Source organism: Cucurbita maxima, unplaced genomic scaffold (genome assembly GCF_002738345.1).
Source record: "Cucurbita maxima cultivar Rimu unplaced genomic scaffold, Cmax_1.0 Cma_Scf00180, whole genome shotgun sequence".
NCBI classification, from domain to species: domain Eukaryota; kingdom Viridiplantae; phylum Streptophyta; class Magnoliopsida; order Cucurbitales; family Cucurbitaceae; genus Cucurbita; species Cucurbita maxima.
The window spans coordinates 62083-69313 of record NW_019272196.1 but is presented as its reverse complement, the minus strand read 5'-3'; positions in this window follow the sequence as shown (position 1 = coordinate 69313).

Sequence of the window (7231 nt, the reverse complement as noted above, 5' to 3'; positions counted from 1 at the left end):
TAACATATACCATCACAATATATCATATCATAAACATGTCACTTATCACTTGTCTCGTACCATAACATATTTTATATTATTCTCATATCATATCACAATGGATATATATATATATATATATATCTGTCATTCACGTGTCGTATCATAATCATATCGTATCGTAAACACTTCATGGTCTTATCGTTCCTTAGTTTATCATAGCCTTAACATTCTTATACCTAACTCAGTGATATCGTTTCATGAACGTGCCTTAATCATATCATTACAGGAACGTATTCTAACGCTATCGTTCTATCAATCTATCATAATTTTATCCCTTTCTACCCATAAACTAACCATATACTTTTATCAATCGATTGTGACCATATCGTTTTTATCAATCTATCATATCCATATCACTTCTATACGTAACCTAACCTTAACGTTTCATCAACATATCTTACTCCTATCATTACATTACGTTCAGTGCATCCTTTTCGCATCCTATCTCAAACATATCATTGAACACATCGTACCATAAGTATTAACAGACAATTCACATATTATAATTGTAACGGATTAGATTAAAAAAAAGGGGGGGTTGTTGGCAGAACTGAAAACTCTGGCGAATGCCAGAGTTTTCGCTCGCACACGACCCACAAAGGGCGGTCGAAGGCTGGGATGCCACAAAACTCGACCCCGACCTTTAACCACCCTAAATTGACCTGGAAGGAACAAAAAATAGAGAAAAAAACGAAGAGGAAAAGAAAAATCCGACGAAACGCCGGCGATGCCAAACCATACAAAATCGGTGTCAAAACCTCCATTTTACACAACAAAAGTAATCTCATAACCTTTTACACACATCAAGGGTAGATTTAGACGAATCCTATATGTTGAACACCATCGGCAAGGAAGACAGAACATTGGATTTCCGAACTTCTCCAGATCCGGGAGTGTGAGGCATTTACAAACCAGATCTATACCAAAAACGGGGTTAGGGGGAAGAAGAGACTCGGGAACAGAGGAAAAAGGAGGGAAAAAGGACGTCGAAACAAAGTTAATGAGGAGAGAGAAAAGTCGCCAGAAAAATGCGCAGGCAATCGGGTGAAGAAGACGAAGCCCGCAACCCAAAGATCTACCCAATCACCTTAGGTCAGCCCAGTTGATAAGATAAGAAATCACTACAAGAGGAGTAAGATTCAGATTACCTTGTTGATGGAATATCTTAAGGCAAGAACATTGTTTGAGATTCGAATCACTTCACCAGCAAGATCGATCTTGTCTAGCTTGAATGATTCTTGTTGATCACATATCTCAACGCAAGAAAACTTGTTTGAGATTCAAATCACTCCACAAGCGAGATTGATCATGTTGAGCTTGAATGATTCTACATGCAACCTAAACAACATAGAGTTGCAAATAAACTTAGTCATTGGCTAAAGAAGAGCACAAATGCTTCTTTTACTATATTTTCCAAATGTGCTTACAAATACAACATACAAGGCTTTATATAGCCTAAAAAATGAAACTTTTAAAGACATTCAAGAGTTGTAACATTCATACTTTATGGCCGTAATTAGCCATTATGTAAATGTAACCGAAATTAAATAAAAAGTTTTAAAATACAATAACTTTAAATTACTCTAAATTGTAACCCACCTAAAATTTACAACAATCAAACTTCATTCTTCTTCAATGTGGCATGAATTGAAACATCTTTTGATAATTTTGTCAACCTTTTCTTCACATCTTCATTGAAGTATATTGTATGATTGATGTCTTTTGGTTCATATCACCAGTACTCGACGGCTCCCGCGGCCTAGTCGCTTCAGCCTAAAACGCGTAAGCCCAGTTATGGCCCAATTCGTAGCCTCGACCCGAGACCCGCAAGCCCAGTCCAACGCCGACACGCCCAGCCCAGCCCACCTACATTTTTCCTTCATTCGGGCAGACCTGTCACCCGCGAACGACCTATCACCCGCGATCGGCCCAAAACCTACGAACGGCCCGAGACCCGCGAGCGATCCGATAACCTGCGCCTCGACCCGGGACCCCCGCATACGCGTCGCCTTCTGATTGTGCCACGTGATCCGATTCAATGAACCCCTCTAGTTGAGCCATATAGATACTCTCTTCAAGATTGCCATTTAGAAGGGTTGTCTTAGCATCCATTTGTCAAATTTCATTATCATAAAATGTGGCAATGGACAAGAGTATTCTAATCAATTTAAGCATAGCAACAGGAGAGAAGGTTTCTTCATAGTCCACCCCCTCTCTTTGGGTATAACCCTTTGCTACAAGTCGAGCTTTAAAGGTCTGTACCTTACCGATTTAGTCTCGTTTCCTCTTATAGATCCATTTGCAACTAATAGGTTTTATCCCATCTGGTTGATCTACAAGTTCCCACACTGAATTGGAGTACATTGTGATATGTGGAAATCACTACAAGGGGAGTAAGATTCGGATTACCTTGTTGATCGAATATCTCAAGACAAGAACATTGTTTGAGATTCGAATCACTCCACAAGCAAGATCGATCATGTCTACCTTGAATGATTCTTGTTGATCCAATATCTCAAGACAAGAACACTTGATTGAGATTCGAATCACTTCATATGTAAGATTGATCATGTCAAGCTTGAATGATTTTACATGCAACCTAAATTACATAGAATTGCAAAGAAACTTAGTCATTGGCTAAAAAAAGCACAAATGCTTCTTTTACTATATTTTCCAAGTCTACCTACAAATACAACATACATGCCTTTATATAGCCTTAACTATTAAAGGCATTCCAATAGTTTAACATTCATACTTAATGACCATAATTAGCCATTATATAATTGTAACATAAAGTAAATAAAAAGTCTTAAAATACAATAACTCTAAATTACTCTAAATTGTAACCCACCCAAAATTTATAACAATCAAACTTCATTCTTCTTCAATGTGGCATGAATTGAAACATCTTTTGATAATTTTGAGAACCTTTTCTACACATCTTCATTGAAGTATATTGTATGGTTGATGTCTTTTGGTTCATATCATTCATGATAAGATAAGGAATCACTACAAGGGGAGTAAGATTTGGATTACCTAGTTGATCGAATATCTCAAGGCAAGAACATTGTTTGAGATTCGAATCACTCCACATGCAAGATCAATCATGTCTAGCTTGAATAATTCTTGTTGATCAAATATCTCAAACACTTGTTTGAGATTCGAATCACTCCACAAGCAAGATTGATCACGTCGAGCTTGAATGATTCTACATGCAACCTAAACTACATAGAATTGCAAAGAAACTTAGTCATTGGCTAAAGAAGAGCACAAATGATTCTTTTACTACATTGTCCAAGTCTCCCTACAACTACAACATACATGGCTTTATATAGCCTCAAAATGAAACTACTAAAGGCATTCCAAGAGGGGTAACATTCATACTTAATGACCATAATTAACCATTATGTAATTGTAACCTAAAGTAAATTAAAAGTCTTAAAATACATTAATGAAATACAATAACTCTAAATTACTCTAAATTGTAATCCACCCAAAATTTATAACATGAAACTTTATTTATCATCAATGTGGCATGAGTTAAAATATTTTTTGATGATTTCAACAATATTTTCTTCTCATCTTCATTGAAGCATATTGTATGATTGATGTCTCTTGGTTTACAAGTATTGTGCTTGAGTTTGATTTCAAAGTTGCGTAATTGTCGTCATTTATTGTGGCATGAAATATTGTGCTTAGGTTTGGATACACAGCAACTGGCGACGAGAGAGAAGCATTTTAGCAAAAAGTTGAAATGTATCACAATGTGGCATGAATGACGGGTCAACTAGTCAACGAGGACTTGTTGTGAGACACCACTTTACTCGCTAATCCGCACACGACCCAGTCTACCCTCTATAACTCAAACAGTACCAAAGAACTGGAGTTCGATCCGCGTGCTCAAATCTTACCCGACCTATTCACTAACCAACGACTTGCGTCTCGCGACTATACCTCTGCCAGACGTGTGGTAAACGCATGTAGAGAACATCTTTTGTGCTTGAATATCGCATGGTACGCGCATGTAGAAAACTTCTTTGGTGCTAGAAAAGCACGTGAGCGCGTGTATGGACTTTCTTTTTGTCCTGTAATACTGCTCGAGAAGGCACATGACAAATCTATTTATGTTGAAAGTCATTTTACTTCTTTTTCTGTTTTTTTTTGCCGTTGGCCATGGGCTGATGAGATAATTGTGGGGAGGGATGGGAGGTTAGTGGAGAGAAGGAGAAAATGTTATTTTTGTTTATTTATTATTATTATTGTTATTTAACTATTTATTTTTATAATTATTTTTATATTAATTTTATTTTGGGCTATTACTTTATATCTCTCTAAAAGAAACTTTGGTCCATAAAGTATTTTTGTAATAGCCCAAAAATAAATAAAGAAATAAAAAAAATAAAAAAAATAGTTAAAATAATAATAATAATAAATTAATTAATTAATTAAAATTACAATTTAAAAAAAAAAAAATTCCTCACCTCTCTCCACAAATCTCCCATCCCTTCCCACAATTCTCTCTTTTTGTCAGTTATTACGTAACATCCCATCTCAGATTTCCTTTTTCTCTATAGTTATGGTTAAAAGAAATTAATTTAGGATCTTACATATTTAGGGATTTTTCTCAGTTATTACGGTAAATAGGATCAAATCTTCTTTCATATCTTACGGGTCAGTAATAATCATATCCCATATAAAATTAATTATAGATTTAATAAAATTTTAGTTGGTAGATCTATAAACAATAGACTTAAAATTGGCCAGTAATATCTGTTTACACAATTGAAAACAAAACCTATTTACAAAATGAAAATAACGAGAGAGAGAGAGAGATTGAGAAATATTTGTTAAACAGTATTTAACAATCAAATAGGAAATATCAGAGTGAAGTGAGCTTCTTTAAATTTTGTCTAACACACAAGATCAGAATTTTGATCAGAGGGTAGTGTGACCAATGTAAATTAGGGAAATAATTTTATAGGGTTCCAACTTGAAACAGATGTCATGAGCTCATATAGGTTAACTCAGATTTCAAAGAACGGAATCGAACTTTCATTAAAGATATATTTGTGACAACGACTTAAGCGAGCAAGGTAAGTGACCTTACTATCGGCATGGTTATATTTGAAGTTGACACGTGCCCTGTGGTTCTGCACGTGTCATATATATTGATCTGTGCGAATTGTCTGTGGATCGATATGCTTCCTATATGTTATATTATGTTATAACATGTGGATTGTATGATAATAATTATGGTACGATGTGCTCAAGGATATGTTTGAGATAGGATACGAGAAGGATGTACAAAATGAAATGTAATGATAGGAGTAAGATATGTTCATGAAACGTTAAGGTTAGGTTACATACCGGAGTGCTACTATGGATAGGAGAGATTGATGAAAGAATATGGTTAGGTTATGGGTAGAAAGGGATAGGTTTGTGATAGATTGATAGAACGATAGTGTTAGGATACATTCTTGTGATGATATGACTAAGGTACATTACGTAATGATATGTCTATGATAGGTATAAGAACGTTAATGGATAGGAGACATTATGTAATGCATGTAACGATATGTTGTTCTTGAATGGTTATGGCATGATTGTATGAAATGTTTGAATGTAAACAGCATGAATTGTATGACATGATATACGGTAAACTGTCTGGAATCATAATCCCGATAAGAATATGTATGAAATGTAAATTGAAAATGAGAAAGACATGAAGCATAGAACGTGATGTAGAAGTAGTGGGGACCTCATGCATTATGTTTGTGTGTTCATGCATCTGGGGGGATACCCCTATCCCATCACTAGGGTACGGACGTATATATCCAATGGAAGGACAACGATCGTTATGCTTTACATGACAGAACTCGAACCTAAGCGTAAAGAGCTCAATTAATTTCAAATCTGTCGCATTAACCACTCAAGCACATCAACGTTTGTTAAAAAAAAACTATGTTTAATTTCATAAATTATGTAAAAGTCAAATGGTCAATTTGACTTATTCTTTGTGGAGATTAAAGAGGATCGGGAATACATCCCGTCCACAAACATATCGAGATTGAATCCCGGCCACAAATGTCTTTTGTCAGGAGACTATAAATACCCACAATATGTTATGTAAAAATTAGATTCGTTGATGAATGTAATTCATATCTCAAATTAAGACGTTTCCCTTAGAAATCCGGGCATCATATTTGCCATTTCTAAGTTTCAAGCAATTCTTGTGGTAGAATTGCACCTGAGCCATTCAATCAAGTCTTGATCAAGTTATATTGTGGAGTGACTCAATTTAGAACAAGGTTTCAAATCTTGCTTCTATAACTTCGATCGTGAGAGGTAATCTAATTCTAGCCTTATCTCTTGGTTGATCCAAATTTCGCATAAGGAGGTGTTAATTACTTTGATTCAAGGGTTCTTGCTAAAATAAAAGCTTGGATCGTTGGGCTGAGGATCAGGGTTGCCTTATTAGTTTGGTATCAGAGCCAGGTTGCATTTTTGTGGCCGACTCTAGAATTGATTTTATCTTTAATTTCCGTTATTGTTTATCGTCTCTTTAAATCTGTCATTTATTTTCTTACTGTCATTTCGAATGTTCTTCATTATCCTTCTACTTTGTTCTTAGTGTCCTGTTAAAGATCATATTTAGATCTTGAAAGAAAAAAAAAATCTTATCATATTGTCCTTAATATATTCTTATCATTAGTCGATTTGCACGTTTATTTGAAGATCAAATAAATTTCTATTCTCATTTTTCCCTAAAACATATAAATCTGGAATTGTTGTGTTCGATCTTCACAACCATTCTCTTTGCAATTCATTTTTTTTCAGTGTGCAATTATATCCAAAAATATTTTTGTCCCTTATTTATTTGTTCATTTCTTGGTTTTATTTTGTTGTTACTACATAATTACCTTGTCTTGATTGTCTTGAATAGCTCGCTGCTATCAGAATTGCTTTATCCATATTATCTACCTTCATAAGAAATTATTAACTTTTCCAAATAGCCTACCTTTGTGTGTTAAACACGAGTGTTCCTGAGTGGAAAATCAGTAAGTTGAGTGTGTGAGGTCCTAAGCTTATAAAACTACTGTTTGTAAAATCATGAACCAAGACGAGAAAAATGGAGGGGAGATCAATGATCTAGTTGAAGAAGTCCAGAAGAATGAGAAGAAACTAGAAA